The 17292-nt window shown below is 43.2% G+C and overlaps 1 protein-coding gene across 1 annotated transcript in view; it reads right to left on the reverse strand.

Annotated features, from left to right (window-relative positions):
* The window catches only part of mybpc2a (myosin binding protein Ca), an 82535-nt gene that overhangs the window by 48363 nt on the left and 16880 nt on the right, over positions 1 to 17292 (reverse strand). The window lies entirely within an intron of this gene.

Here is a 17292-nt window from a genome sequence, read left to right on the forward strand (position 1 = left end):
AACCAATATCGGTATCGGCTATCGGACAAAGTTTTATTTTAAACATTGTATCGGACCAGAATTTCCATATCGGTGCATTCCTGTTTCCTAGTCCTCACTAATGCACCATTTTTGTCTACTCACTCTGTGTCTCGGAGGTGGGCTGTAGAGTGTGGACAGTTCAGAAACATTACTCCAATTACATCATCGGTTGGTATTGCAAGCTAATGGAAACTACTACATGCCTTTCTCTTCCTGGAAAGTTAGCACACTAAAATAGAAGTCACTGCACTTGCATCATTCATTATTATTATTATTACCATTTTTAAAGTTTGAAATCTTGTTTGAGAATACGACCGATGATGTCCTTGGAGGAAACCGATGATGTCATTACATGGAGTAAGGTTTCAGAACTGTCCACACTAGCCCACCTCTGAGACACAGAGGGAGTAGACACAAATGGCGTATTCTTATAATAAGCCAGTTAAATGAAGATAATGTTAAAAATGGGTGTCTTTAAAGGGCCACTTCACCCCTTTTGCAACCAGATCTTATTTTAATGATGTTCGGGAGTCAAGAAACACTTTCCTGGGGTTTTTATGTGGGCAATTTGTGTTTTTAGATATTTCAGCATTTCAAAGTGGCCGTGGGCTCCATGATGTCATGGACACAGGGCTCACTTCCTTCCTGGACTACAATCCCCATAATGCTTTGGTCCACTGCTCCTCCTTGTGGATAGGGGTAGGGCTGTCTTACCGAGACAACATGTAGTCCAGGAAGGAAGTGAGCCCAGTGTCCATGACATCACGGAGCCCATGGACACTTTGAAATAGTGAAATATCTAAAAACACATTATTACCCACATAAAAACCCCAGGAAAGTGTTTCTTGTCTCCCAAACATCATTAAAATAAGATCTGGTTGCAAAAGGGGTGAAGTGGCCCTTTAAGAGCTGAAAAAAACACAGGTGGGTAACTGTCTAAACATACCATGTCTTGTGATCTGAGTCATCAGTACATGTGAATTACTTCTATACACAAGTGACAGCACTTCGTTTGCCAAACAATGTATCTGTGTTAATGTGTAGATTAGCGCGCTCATTATGTAAGCTAAGCTTACTGGTTGAATGGGGTGCAGTCGGATAGCGCACATAACTGCAACGTCAGTGGTTCGATTTAGGCTAGAGAACTGTGTTGCATGCTGCCCCGCCCCCCATGGAACAGAAATAAATATGTTCCACTCTAATGATTACACAAATGCATGAGGTTGTAGAAGCACGATTATACTCCATCTTGTGCCACCCTTATCCTTACCCCTAAACATATTTGCCATTTCTTACTATTTTGAAAAACATTTTAAAATAGTTCAACTACCCGATCTACAACGAGACATTGTGAGCTTGTAGATCGGATATTTGAACTATTTTAAAAGGTTTTCTAAAATAGTAAAAAATGGCAAATTAGTTTAGGGATAAGGGTGGCGGAAGATGGAGTATAATCGTGCTTCTACAACCTCATGCATTTGTGTAATCATTATAGTGTACCATACAGTATATGTACATCTTGAAAAGGCAAATAGGGATTGGACCAACATATTTACAAAATATACAGTTTTAGATACCGGTAAAAAGGAAACACAGACTTTACATTCAGACAACCTTGCTATCTTCTTAACAATTTCTGTGGGGTATATGCCTTTGGCAAAATGGAGAATGCTGGATTTCAGCAGGGGAATAAAGCAAGATTCAAATAAGGCATGGTTTACAGAAACAGTGAGGCTGAGATAAATATAAGTGAGCTTTTCTGAGATCATGAGGAATAATTGGCCTTGAAAAAAAGGGGGCTTTTCTGAAAGGGACGGCCTCAAGACAAAAATGCATTTGATAGGATAAGTACATCAAAGTCCCAGGGTCTTAGATCTAGGTTACTTTAGAAGCTCAAGGGTGTCTAATGAGATAGCAGATTAAGAATGAGTTTCGGTCTGGCAGATGAACTAAAGCGCGGCCGCACAGTCTAACTATGTCAGCAGCGTATGTACACTCCACTTGAATCCTTCGTGAAGTCTATGTCCGCATTTAGGGCTCCCGCTAAAGTGTCAACAAAATAAGGCTTCATTGCCCCAAGGACTGGAGTCAGCAAACACACACGAAGAGACCCTTCTATGAGCGACAAACGAGGACATCACCTCAACAACCAGTCATCTCGGACCTCAAATCCCCCAGTGACCCCACAACAAGGAGCGACTGAAACTGCAGAGCCAGCGTCCCATGAGCCTACTTAATGGCGGTTCTAAGATATCAAGAGACATGGCCTTGGCACTACGCTCGCACTCGAGGCTGGCATCGTGCGCCTGGCATACTGAGAGGGCAACACGTCTATTTTGGTTAAGGTTTGTTTTTCGAAGGCAGCAATCGTCTCAGCACACACTAGCTCTAGTTCTGGCATCGCCCCCATAGCTTAACATCCTAAAGAAGGGGCTGTCACACACGCTGCAGTAAAAGCTTTCTTTAGGCCAGGTTCCCTGCCTTGGCATGAAGCCTCTCCCTGTAAATGAGAGAGAAGTGGGTCACTGGAGTGAAGATTACTTGTAGTCCTCCATCCTGTATGGAAGTCTTGACGGAATGGCCCTGTTCTGCGCTGCTTATGTGGATTTTCTCACTCTTCACTCATCGTGACATTGTGGAAGGACACCTTGTTGTTAAGAAACCGCCTTGACCCAGAGAGACAGCAGTCTGGGACACTAAGTACTGTAGATGCCTTCAAATCACCATGGTAACCAGTCCTCTGCCATGTACTGTATGTGTCTCTCCTTTATGCTTTTTGAAACTCAAAGGTGACTGGCTGCAGGACAAACACCACTGCATTATGGGTATTCTAAAACATTATGTAATGTATTCTATACCAGTGGACTGGTCCCCAAACTTTTTCGTGTCAAGGACCCCCAAATCAACATTTATTAGGCCACGGACCCCCCATTTGAAAACATATGCCAGTGACCACGATAAGGAAGGATTTTTACGGCTCTAGCAGTGATTCCGAAACATATTAATTTCATGGAGTTTCACACGCACTTTGCTACGGACCCCCGATTCAATGGCATTTCTATCTCTGGTACCCCAATTTATATTGTAAAACCACTGTTAATTTAACTCTGAGAGTGTACAATGGACCCTAACGGGTCCATTTGTACACCCTCTGAGTTACATACCCATAAGGGTCCATTTGGTTCCTAACTATCTCAAATTGAGCTAGGTACCCCCTGGAACTCCCTCAAGTACCCCTAGGGGTCCCCGGACCCCACTTCGGGAACCCATGTTCTATACAATGTCCACATTAAACTGGTGGTGATGTTTTTGATGGCGAAAGAAATTCTAATGATATTTGTTTTTTACTAGATTTTTACTGGACATGGAAAACTGTCCAATATATTTTCCTGCATTAATGACCATCTATTTATCAAAGACAAGAAAAAAAAAGGGCTTCACTGCCCCTGCATACTAATGTAAAATTCCACAAAGTGAAGTATAGCAAAATAGCAATGACATCAACTTGCTGATTTGTGATAATGATTACGCACTTCCTGATTAGGAATGGTTATGGCTACATAACCATCATTCCAATATAGAATTGAGATGAACATGCAGTGAATACACAGACTCACATTAGTTTGTCATTGCAGATGAGACATTTTGTTCTACAGATTATACAGACAATAGTTTTTGACAGCATAACCAGGAGGACGCCTGAGAGCGAGAAGCGACCTAGGTCGCGTGCACGCATCCGCCTGGGTGACACAGACTGCTGGGCGAGCGCTGGCGCTTTGGAATGGGGGGTCAGATCAACATATATGGAGCATGTCTTGAGTGTACAGGGTTTGATGAGGTCAGATCAACATATGGAATTGTCAGAACAGGTCAGCTCCATATATGGAGATCTAAGGGTGGCAGCGGGGGCAGTGTCTTGAGTGTACAGGGTTTGATTAGGTCAAATCAACATATGGAATTGTCAGAACAGGTCAGCTCCATATATGGAGATCTAAGGGTGGCAGCGGGGGCAGTGTCTTGAGTGTACAGGGCCTTAATTTTCGGGCCTGTTGAGAACCCTACTTTTCGCCGGCTGCCGGGCATGGCTGCACTAATAACTTTGGGGTGGGCCCGTCTAGAGTTTGAATGGAAAGGTATCAGTCAAAAGGGAGACATCGAAGAGGAAGGATGGATGGAGAAGGATCAACATATGGAATGTCAGAACAAGTCAGTCAGGTTTGAGGTGAGATGTAGAGTTGCTGGTCAATATTGATGACATCACATGATGTCACGAGGCATGACCATATGGGACATGACTGACTGACTGACTGACTGACTGACTGACTGACGGACAGACTGACTGACTGACGGACAGACTGACTGACTGACTGACTGACGGACTGACTGACTGACTGACTGACTGACTGACGGGAAATGCACGATTTCATAGTTAACTGCGACCTGCGGTCGCAATAAGCTGACAACAGCACCTTGAAGTATACTAACCAATATGAACGGGTAGTACTTCCTGACATCTGACTTTGATTCATTACTACTTCAAAATATACCGTAGTAGCTACAAAATGAGTATGACTACAGTAGCTCATCTGTAAACAGTGAACAGAGAAAGCAAGGAAGCATCTTTTGCCCTGGGGTGTGGGACTGTCTCAGCACAACGAGAGGAGCCTGTGAGATTCTCTGAAATCACTGAGCTTTTAGTTTGGAGCAAACTGTTCTGTATGTGGGTTGGTGAGCTGGTATTTATTCCAAATCAATCAAATCAAAGTTCCCACTACTACAGATGGCTGTCCAGGGACAGAATCCAAGTTATCCAACATTGTACATTTATAAATCTTTCACTGCTCACTTGCTCAGTATTGTTCAAATCTTATTGAAATAAATGATTTACACCACACAACGGAGTAACCCCCAAGGGAAGAGAAACAGAGGCCGGACAAAAAACACCCGGCGGCGAGATCTCCAGGCAGACACCAAGAGACATGGGATGCACCTCCTCGCAGATTGAAAAGAACGCTATAGTGACCGAGAACTCTGGAGGTCCCAGGTCGACGGCCTATAGAGCGTCGCAGTCCCGCCTCCTACCCTGGACCAGGAAATGAAACCCAATGCATTATTCTCATAGACATTTCTTAAAGTATTTATTTAAAGACGGTTACGCCGCGGACAAAGCCAACTCGAGTCGTGACAAAGAAAAAAAAAACGGCAGGTTACAACACTTTTTGTTGTTGTTTTTCTTCTTTGTAATTATTTGTTTGGTCCAAAATATTGTTTGTGTTGTCATGAGTTGTCACGACTCGAGTTGGCTTTGTCCGCGGCGTAACCGTCTTTAAATAAATACTTTAAGAAATGTCTATGAGAATAATGCATTGGGTTTCATTTCCTGGTCCAGGGTAGGAGGCGGGACTGCGACGCTCTATACCTCAGTAGGGGTGTAAGGCGTAAGTAAGTAAACAACACAATGGAGTGATGCATATAGTGTTTATTCACTACTGGGTAAGGACTTAGCTGTCATAACAATCACATGTACTAACTAGACTGACCAGCATGTGCATGTGATGTGAGGGTGTCATTCATCCTTTAATCCTTATGATATGTTTTGGACAATCTGAATGAAGAAACCAAGACATCACTTCATCCTGGCCTGGCATTTAGTATTAGGAGTACAGTTTGTGGTACAAGCTACCCCATATCTACAGTACATGTAGGCCCACTGTCTGCTCTGCTCTGCTCTGTTCTGTTCTAGCACACTTGCACATAATAGTAGGATGTACTACAGAACCTTACCTGATGGGGAAACGTTTGAGAGACAGAGCAACTATAACAATTCAAGGATGGTGTGTGTGTGTGTGTGTGTGTGTGTGTGTGTGTGTGTGTGTGTGTGTGTGTGTGTGTGTGTGTGTGTGTGTGTGTGTGTGTGTGTGTGTGTGTGTGTGTGTGTGTGTGTGTGTGTGTGTGTGTGTGTGTTCTAGCCTTAAGGTCTTTTCAGACAGGGAGCGTGTTATGAAGACGTTGTCGCCTGGATCAACGACAGCTGTCTGCTCATGAGGGGCGCGACAACGCCAGCGTAAAAAAACTCAACATCCAGGTCTAGTCAGTCTAGGTATTATTGCACGAAATGAGCACGTGCACGACAATTTCTCGGGACCGCGCCCACGACAAAACGATTGCGTTGTCGCCCCTCAACTTCTCCGCGCGTCAAAAATAAACACCTCGCTTCTCATCGAAACTGAATTACTAGGCGCGTCAGTCGCCATGCCAAGTTCTCTATGGCTGCAGGCTGTAAGTAAACTCCATGTCACACACCATCGTTGTCCTGTCAGGTCTGCTTCATAGTAGAAGCTCTAAGCACAGTGCTAAGTCACAACGACCCTTGAACCCGAGTGATAATGCATGGCTAATGTATATATTCTGTGTTTGGATTTGTTCTCATTGCTATCCATGGTACAGGTAGGCCTCCTGAGTCCTGCAACTTAGTTCCACAGTGGGACTTAAGTTTCTTTCTGTTCCCTTCCATTTCTTTGCCTGGTTCTCAAAGTAGGGTCCGGGGACCCCAGGGGTCCAACAATAGTTAATATATAATCAAAATCAGTTGAACTACTTTTAACCCTATATATATATATATATATCGACTATTTGATCTACGGTACAAGCTGAGTCACAACGCGTAAACACGTCAAATCAGGATTACATTTGAAACATTTTAACAAAACAAATCTTGTATGGCGTTCGTTGGAACTAAATATTTTCAGATTGGGCTCCAAATGCATGTGGAGAACCACTGCTTTAACCTAATCCACAGATTCTTCTACTCGTGGAGTAAAAGAGAGGATAAGGTCAAATTGTCAGAGATAAAAATGAGAAAGGCCAAGCAAGAAAAAAGTACAAAGACATGCACATCCAACCCACACTTGGGCAAAAAGCAAAGCAAAGTTCTTTGTTTACCCAGGGTGAATGGACTAAGCTCGAGATGCTTGTTTACAGCCAGACCCTGCTCAGATAGAACATTTCATGGTAGGGGTTCAATGCCTTGCTCAAGGGCACTTCGGCGGTGGTAATTTTAACGTGCCGGTCCGGGGATTCAAACTGGCGACCTTCCGATAACAAGACCGCTCCGCAAACCGTTCGGCCACCGCTGCCCCACAAGGTGGCCGGGCAGGTGCTGAGCGGTGAGTAGTAGTATGCACAGATAATGAAAAGAAAGTACTCGCACACTGTGGGCTCCGATACTCGTGAAGTGCCTTTATTTGCACAAAAAAGTTGACTGTGACGTTTCGAGCGCAATGCTCTTCCTCAGACGAGCCAAAGGCCAAGCAAGGTCACTGCTGGTGTGAAGCTTCATGTGAAGAGCGCATCAGGGCATTGGGTTCTTCAAAATGATAGTGACGGACACGGATACATACCAGGTTTATATTTAACAAATAGTGTATCGTGTGAGATACTTGATGACAGAGGATATGATTTCTATCGGCGCTTCAATCTCCTTCACCGTCACGGTACTTACTCTAAATATACATATTAATCCGTCAATATATAAAATCTTTGGTGTTAATTTACCTCTGGGAATATACAAATGCAGTGCTGGAAAAAAAAGTACTTAAGTAAAAGTACTGTATCAATACTGCAATATAGAAATAATCTGTTTATGAAGTAAAAGTCCAGAATTCAAAATGTACTTGGGTAAAAGTACAAAAGTATTGACATCAAAATGTACTTAAAGTATACCAAAAGTAAAAGTACTCATTATGCAGGTTGTCTCATTTCAAGTTTTCAAATATTTTGAAAATAGCAGATCTACAATGCGTCGCAATGCAATAACGCTGAAGCGGTTATTAATAATAATCAAAATCTACAAAGTATTAAACTAGTAAAGTTTTCAAATGAATGTAGTGGAGTAAAAGTACAATATTTGCCTCTGGGATGTAGTGGAGTAGAAGAAAAAGTACTGGTACAAATACCTCAAAATTTTACATTGTAAAAGAAACTGAATTTAACAGTTCCCCGGTTACAATAGACGAGCTATATGAAGTTAGTGTTCATTTAACCCTGATAGTATGAAAATGGACCCTTGTAGATCCACTCTCAGATGTTTTTTTGTGGCTTTCACCTTTATTTTATATATTTTTTATAGAGGGGGGACAGACCGTAGGCTGACAGGAAATGGGGAGAGAGATGGGGACGGGGACGGGGGTGACATGCGGTAAAGGCCCTTCGGTATCGGGAGTCGAACCCGCGGCACACTGCCAGACTGGATTACCAGCCAAGGTGCCTGGACCGCTGAGCCACAAGAATGTAGCTATTAAACCTACAGTATAATAGTTGCATGTGGTCCGGTCTGTGCCGCTGAAACAATATAATAGTATATCCGATCCATTAACCTTTAATTGACATTTTGACCCATGATATTATCGAGGGTTAAATGTTAATTCCTCCCTGAAGCCATGTTGGTTTATTATCAACACTGAGAAGACATTTATGAATAGTACTGCTGCTGCCTGCCATGAAAGGGCATGTGGGATTTTACAACAAATTACACAGCAAATAAATAACGATTTGATATTTGATATAGTGCAGTGTTAATTTGTGTACACCAGTGCTTCCCAAAGTGGGGTCCGGGGACCCCCAGGGGTCCTTGAGGGAGTTCCAGGGGGTCCCCAGCTAAATGATGGTTTGGAACTAAATGGACCCTTATGAGTTAAATTAACATTGATTTTACAAAATAATTTGGGGTCCCAGAGATAGAAATGCCATTAAATAGTGTCTGTAGACTAATATGCATGTCAAACTGAGGGTCCTTGAAATTAAAGGGGCTGCTAGAGCCATACAAATCTTCTCTTATGGGGGTCCCTGGCTGGCATATCTTTTCAAATGGGGGTCTGCGGTGCTAATTAGTGTTAATTTGGGGGTCCTTGACATGAAAAGGTTTGGGAATCACCGGTGTATACACCATTCATACAGAACTAAACCATCCACGTGTGAATGAGAGATCTTTCACTAAGAGTATAATAAATATCCTCACAATAACTTCTTCATTCAAATGATTTGTACCAGTGCAGTTGTGTAACTAACTATAGATCACATAGCTTCTCTCATCTTTCACATCAAGGCCTCCCGCTTTCTCTCTCTGTCTCCCCACACCCCCACTCCTGACTCCACAGTGCATCTTTTCCTTGTGCAGTTTAACCTCTGTGGAATGCTCATTGTTAATCTCCCTTGACATTTCACATCTCTGGCTCTTCCTTCACTGTGTAATGTACTTCTCCTTGTTCAGTTGGAGCATTCAGACACAGCACCTCCAGCTTCGGTTCAAATCAGTCTTATTTCATTGTTATCTAACGCCTACACCTTGATATCATTCATGAAATAGAGAGTATGCGCATGCTTAAAGTGAATGGCACATCGAGTGGCAAATCGAGTGGCAAAGCAACATGCAAAGTGAGTTTAACATTGTTTAACATTGTTTAATGCAATCAGATATGACTTTTCTGTGTGGATGTATGGGCTGTCGAGACCAGAAAGTCGTTTTTTGCCACTCAGTAGGCGTTCCTGCATAACTTCCTGGTTTGATGATGATGTCACGCGCATACCCTCTATTAATACGAATTATAACTATACTTTTAGACTGCAGAAAACCAAGTTGGGCCCTTATTCCTCCTCCTGGCGGGGAATGTGCCATTTAAGCAGTTTTGCGTCTGCTGGTGGATCACTTTAGCGGTCTGTCGGAGTCATTTTAGACACCTTATCATGTCTACGACCGTAAGCTATGGCAGCAGCAGAGGTGTTAAGTAGAGACAGGGGCCAATGTCCATATCCCAACTCCCCAACTCCGGCTCAGAGTACTAGAGGCCAACTGGCACATTTTAACCCTTGTCGCTTCCTGGTTCCCTTTTTAGGGGGAACCCGAACCATACCACACCAGCGGATGTATACATATTACATATAGGCCTACTATAGGGTGAGAGACTCACTTCTGCAACTCATGCTGAAATGTGGAAGAGTTCAAGTGCAACATAATGCAGTTTAACAAGAATTGCCTCACTTTATGATGGCAACTACAAGAAAACCCAAGCGTAAAAGAGACTTTTCCCATCATGGTGTAAGATACTGTCGCACAAGGCCACATTACAAATTAAACCAAACGATAATGTCAGACGGGGAGGGAGAGGAACTATTCTTTACTTGTATAATTTCTTGTAATAAATCTGAGGGGGACATATTGGCGGAGAAATAGGAAGGGGCGATTAACATTGAAACGGTCTATTCATATCACTGAGCTTGTGGATGAGTATCAATGGTATTATTGGCACTTGGCTGGTATCCATGCAGGGGGCAGAGCGTGACTGATGGAGTTTCACCATTTTATTATGGGGATAGAGAGAGTGATGCTGTTGGCAAGCAGCATCGGGGTACACTTAAGCCCCCGCTCTCTAAAGCATATCGCTCAATCACTTGGCAAGTTCATTTGACCGTTCTGATTATATGACTTGTAGAATCTATCTATTGCACGCTGAATATAATTTTATGACCATAAGAGGAATGCGGGGGAACGTACGTGGAACAAATGCAAACTAATGGTAAAGTAATAGCAAGGAATTCAAATCGGTGCTGATGTTCAAGAAATGCTATCTCTAATGCTAACTGTAGCTGTAATGAGTATGTTCCAGTTTAAAAAGTGGGATATATATATATATATATTAACCGCACGCACACACGCACACGCACACACACACACACACACACACACACACACACACACACACACACACACACACACGCACACGCGGTCTTGTTATCGGAAGGTCGCCAGTTTGAATCCCCGGACCGACACGTTAAAATTACCACCGCTGAAGTGCCCTTGAGCAAGGCATTGAACCCCTACCATGAAATGTTCTATGAGCAGGGTCTGGCTGTAAACAAGCATCTCGAGCTTAGTCCATTCACCCTGGGTAAACAAAGAACTTTGCTTTGCTTTGCTTTTACACACACACACACCAACTCTACCCAATCCAACCTTTTTTGAGACCATGCCATCTACTGGGCAGAAGGGGTAACTGCAAGTTGTGACTAGCAAAGTATGCATGCTTTTTGTTGTACACTGCTTCCAGAAATAAATTGCATCCCTATACATAAATAACAAACGTATGATCATGATAAACGTATAGAGGGAGATGGGGGGGGGCTATGTCCCCTTCACTCATGCATGTATGTCATCTGTTAAAGCCCTACTATTTGTCACATACATTGCTGTATGTGTTCTCCGCATTTGACCCATCTCTTGGGGCGGTGAGCCGCAGCCGTGCCGCACTCGGGAATCATTCTGTAGTTGTTCTAACCCCCCAACCCAACCCTTGAGTGCCAAGCAGGGAGGCATTGGGTCACATTTTTACAGTCTTTGGTGACCCGGCCGGGGATCAAACCCCAACCTCCAAGTTTCAGGGCGGACACTCTAACCACAAGGCCACTGTTCCCCCACTATAAATAGGGTGTGTTTATTGCCGAGGTACAGAGAGAGTGAGATGTGCTGAGTGGGAAGTCAGGTCGGATCGGCGGTTGTCCAGAAATATCTATCAATCCACAAATCGCTATCTGTCTGTCTGTGTCCCTTTTATGCCCATATATGGACTGGCTATTATGTAAAGTTCAAGTTGTAGCAGGCGCACAGATATATAATGGAAATAAATTAAATCTGCACAAGTTGCACAGCATGCTATTTTTTCAGACTTTATAGGTGGTAACTTTTTGAGCCAACAGGCTCATACAGTATACTCATACAGTATACTCATACAGTATACTCATACCTGCTGCTAAGGTTTTCTTTACGTGTCCTGCTTGGATAAAGGTGCTATATAAATGCACCATTTACCATTTATATTTTGTAAATGGTGCATTTATATAGTGCATTTATCCAAGGCTCTGTACATTGATTGTGCACTGTACATTAACCATGTACATTAACATTAACATTAACCATTCACGCACGCACGCACACACACGTCACACACACACACACACACACACACACACACACACACACACACACACACACACACGCACGCACGCACACACACACACACAGTACACACGGCGGAGGAAACCATACAAGACACCTAATTGCTCATCTAGAGCAATTAGGTGTTCAGCTTCCAGTTCCCAAGTGGCCGCTCTACCCCTGAGCCACTGCTGTCCCGCCTTTTTGAAAACATACTTTTTTTTTGTTTCACTACCACAATCCATGTATCCCTATTACTGCCTTGTGTATATTGTATTGCGGAACCTGCCACACAGACATTTTGCTGCTTGTACCTTGTGTCACGCGTGAGTAAAATGGTAAATGGTGCATTTATATAGCGCCTTTATCCAAGGCGCTTTACATAGATGTGCATTACATTCACCCATTCACACACACATTCATACACCGATTGCGGCGGAAGCCATGCAAGGTACCAACCAGCACATCGGGAGCAATTTGGGGTTCAGTGTCTTGCCCAAGGACACTTCGACATGTAGACAGGAGGAGCCGGGATTCGAACCGCCGACCCATGGATCATTGGACGACCTGCTCTACCTCCTGAGCCACAGCCGCCCTGAGTGACATATACACATATAAACCCTCTTGTTTCTTCTATTCAGAATATGAGGCTCAATCAACAAGCTCTCAAGAAGACTATGTGTGGCACTTAATAGTTCTACTGAGACAAGCTCATAAACCTATGAAAGTGCTGCCGTATGATGTGATTGTCGTGCATAATGCGCGTTATGATGCAGGTCCAAGGGATCAGCCATGCCAAGCTGTGTAACAGCTGGTGTTGGGAATGGGAGCGATGCAAACACTATTTTATAAGGCACTAATGATGATAAGAATTATAGCCTGTATACATTCCACCGGTGATGTCTTTCTCACACTCACACCCCCTCCTTTCCTCTCCTCTCTCCTCACTTACACACACGTGTGAAATGATTTATGGGTGCGCAGAGGAGCAGAATGCAAAACTGAACTGAAAACCGAAAAACTGAGATGTTACAGCATTGCCCTAAACTTTTCGGAATCGTCCTATAAATAACACTCTTTCAACAAAACAAAGCAAATGGGGAAATGCATCCGTCTTCACTCTTTACGGACGAGGATTCCGTGTGATCCGACATCCAAAGACAACTTACAGTAAATTACCATATTAAGTCTTCATCAGCCTCGGGTTTTTAAATTCTTCTAATTCCCATCAAGCTATTTCTGTGCCTTACACGCGCCCATGATCAAAGTAGGCCAAGGCCTTTCTCAAATAGAAGAAGCTTCATTTTAGAGGATACATAACAGGCAACAAAGTCTTATGCACACCTGATAGGCTCTGAGACGGGTGGGTAGGTTGTTGGGTATGTTAACGAAGTCCACACCCACAACACCAGAGGGAGTGCAACGAACCATGTACAACCCAGATTCGGCACAAACAAGGGACTAAATTCTTTTCGCTCCTATGCCACCAAAATGTGGAACGCCCTACCAACAGTCATTAAGACATGCAAATCCCTTGACTCCTTCAAAACCGCTCTCAAAGGGCACCTACGGCTGCAATTCGAAACTGGCCCCCGTAAAAATCTGAATCCCCCACCGCCCCCCCCCCCCCTTTTTTTCCCCCCTCACTGTATATGTCTCTTTTCCCTTTTACCTCTATGATGAATTCCTGTTCTGTTCTTTGACTATATAGAAGTGTCTATTTGTACGTCTCTAAATGTTTTGATGAAATGAACATGGTGGACCCTCTTGTAAACAAGTGTAATGCTTAATTGGGTCGTCCACTCACAGTTAACAGTCTTTGTATTGAGTTTGTGCTTGAAATGTACTGTAATTCTGCAAACTGTTAATACATATTTCAATCAATCAATCAATCAAGGTAGGGCTCAATGTATTCAGAAACAATGCACATAGAGTGCACAAAGACCCGCACACCGTCTGCAACATGAACACTTTATTTAGGCAACGTTTCGGTCAAAGACCTTCTTCAGGCATCTGAGGATACATGGAATTGTGCATCAACAACACTTTTATGTGTTTAGAAAGGCTCAGTTAATGATATAAGGCTCAGTTACCGTTTCACACTATTTTTGAAAACGACCCCCACCGCGCATGCACACACACACACACACACACACACACACACACACACACACACACACACACACACACACACACACACACACACACACACACACACACACACACACACACACACACACACACACACACACACACACACACACACACACACACACACACAGGCTACATCCGCTGACTCTGCATCTGTCTCTAATCCATCAAGCGATAGACGCATACCTGGAGCGACATGATGATGGGCTTGCCATGAGGTAATGCTACACTGGATGAGTGTAGGGTAGGCTAGTGGTATAGTGTTGGAGGGGGCATTCTGGATGAGTGTAGGGTAGGCTAGTGGTATAGTGTTGGAGGGGGCATTCTGGATGAGTGTAGGGTAGGCTAGTGGTATAGTGTTGGAGGGGGCATTCTGGATGAGTGTAGGGTAGGCTAGTGGTATAGTGTTGGAGGGGGCATTCTGGATGAGTGTAGGGTAGGCTAGTGGTATAGTGTTGGAGGGGGCATTCTGGATGAGTGTAGGGTAGGCTAGTGGTATAGTGTTGGAGGGGGCATTCTGGATGAGTGTAGGGTAGGCTAGTGGTATAGTGTTGGAGGGGGCATTCTGGATGAGTGTAGGGTAGGCTAGTGGTATAGTGTTGGAGGGGGCATTCTGGATGAGTGTAGGGTAGGCTAGTGGTATAGTGTTGGAGGGGGCATTCTTTTTATTCACAAAGGGAGTTGGTAACCATTCAGTAATTAACAGCAACTCCTTTCTAATAACAATGAGGTGGGATTCCCTGAGTTCTCACCATTACCTGCTTACTGGCCCCTGTAATGATAAGGAGGTGTCAAAATGCTACCCTGGCAGCATTTCAGTGAATTGTGAATAATGTAGTTATTCGAGGGAATAACAACATTATTCACAATTCACAGAGGGTAATTTATTCACAGAGGGTCATTTGGTTGTGACCTGGCAGTGCTGGGGGTGTGCGTACACCCCCAGCACTGCCAGGTCACAACCAAATGACCCTCTGCAACAATCGATGTCGACTCAAGACCTATAAGACTCGCATAGAAGCTCCAGCAAACAAGCGACTCATACCAAAGACTCCATCGATTTATAACACATTTCAAATGACACCTCTATAAATGCTACTGCATAGCGTGAGACCCCTCTAGCAGTCTTTTAACGCTGAACAGCTGGGGGTGTCTTCCCACTCGCGTCTTGTTTCTCTCCAAGAGACCACAAGGCCACAGCCTGCCACCAAAGCAGGACCACAACTATTCTTAAGGTTGTTTATTGAGTATGCGTGCTTCTTCCCTATACTCAAGGCTCCTCGAGTGCCAGGCATCCTTTACCGTGGTGAGTCACCACAAGTGGTAGCGGTCCGGGGGGTCACATGAGCTTGTGTGGCTAGTGGTGCGGAGGAGTTCAAAAAGGGGTGAGGTGAACTTGGGAGGGAAAGTAGGATCAAGCGCCATATGACAAGTAGGTAGTAATGTGGTGATGGGAATTTGATAGGCGTGATGTCACCGGATTGGCCCCACCGACACTTGCAAGATAAATAGAAAATTGAGGCAGTGACAGAGTGTAAAAATAGGGTGTAACACAGTTAAAAGTGAGAGATTACAGCATGGTACAGTAATGCTGATTAAAAAAACGATAACTATGCATATATTATTAGTAGGCCTAGTAGTATTAGTATTGGTATTAGTATTAGTATTAGACAGTATTAGTATTAGTATTAGTATCAATCACAACAGGCTTGTATTTTTAAATATATTCCATTTGTTATCAAAAATTAAATTGAATATTGAATTAGTATCATAATGCGCTACATCGAACACTAGATAAGGAATCCCTCCTTAGAGAGAGAGGCCAATCAGGGTTAGACAATCAGGGTCAGACAGATCACATGATGCAAGGTATTGCCATATGAATGCAGAGGTCCCGTCCCACTGAGCTAAACTCTCTCTGTACTCTCTTCCTTCAGTCCTCTGCTATCAAGGCAACCTGCCAGGTGATTTAGACTAGAGAACATTAACCCATTTAGACCTGAGGATGATTCTACAAATGCCTTCTAAATCCTGACAGTTTTCTGAAAAACCTGTGTTTCTATATCAGTGGTTCATGTCAAGGAGCCCCAGAATTGTATGTATTTGGCCGTCGACCCCCATCTGAAAGTATGTTGTTCCAGGGACCTTCCAGAAGCAAAGACTTGAGTTTAAAACGTTAACACTCTGAAAGAATATATATTCAAAGATTTGCGCCACATTTTAACGATCTTTCAAAAATAGCAGATCTACAAGCTCGTAGAGTGCCGCGCTATGAGCTTGTAGATCTGCTATTTTTCAATAGCTAAAGTATAAAGTAAAGTATAACATAAACTTATTGCCACTACTGCATGCAGTGTAAACAGGACCGTAAGAGTTACAGGTTACATTAGAAATATATGTGTCTATTAAAAAAAATTAAATAAAATCCAGTATCAAAGTGCATAGCTTATTTTCTCAGATATCACTGTCCAGTATAGGGCTGTGACAGCTGGGTTACAGTATACGGTATCTATATAACCTTGAGCCTTGAGGTTAGAACGTAGGCATGCATGCTCAGCCCACACAGCCTTTACTCTAGCTGTTCACGCCTTCCTTCAGACAAATGAACCACAGATTCTAGACTATTTATTCCTGTTTCTTGTCGGGTATTTACATTCATTATACAGTCAGTTCCAGAGTTTGACTTAAGTCAGAACGTCTAAAAATGTACCCATGTTACTGTGTAGTCTAATTTTAGCACCCCCCTCTATTCGATAATCTACAAATCTATAAACAATGAATAGACAAAGAAGATGACAAACTTTTGTCCCTCTATAAAACTAAACAAAATGGATATGTTGTACCAAAACTGTTGAGTTAAATAAAAGCCTTAAAAGAAATAATCTGCTTTCGTTTTGTGTAAATCACTTATTATTAGAGCCTTAATTCTTTGGATTGTATTGTATATTGTACAGAAGACACACCCTTTCCCCTCATTTTTATTTTTCAATTATTTGCTTTCAACATTTTTGGAGATACCTATAAAGGTCTGTGCACACCGGGATCGATTATTTTGTGTGGTTAATTTGCGTTAATTTAAACTGGTGTGTGTGTGTGTGTGTGTGTGTGTGTGTGTGTGTGTGTGTGTGTGTGTG

Source organism: Electrona antarctica (assembly GCF_951216825.1).
Source record: "Electrona antarctica genome assembly, chromosome: 14".
Classification (NCBI taxonomy): domain Eukaryota; kingdom Metazoa; phylum Chordata; class Actinopteri; order Myctophiformes; family Myctophidae; genus Electrona; species Electrona antarctica.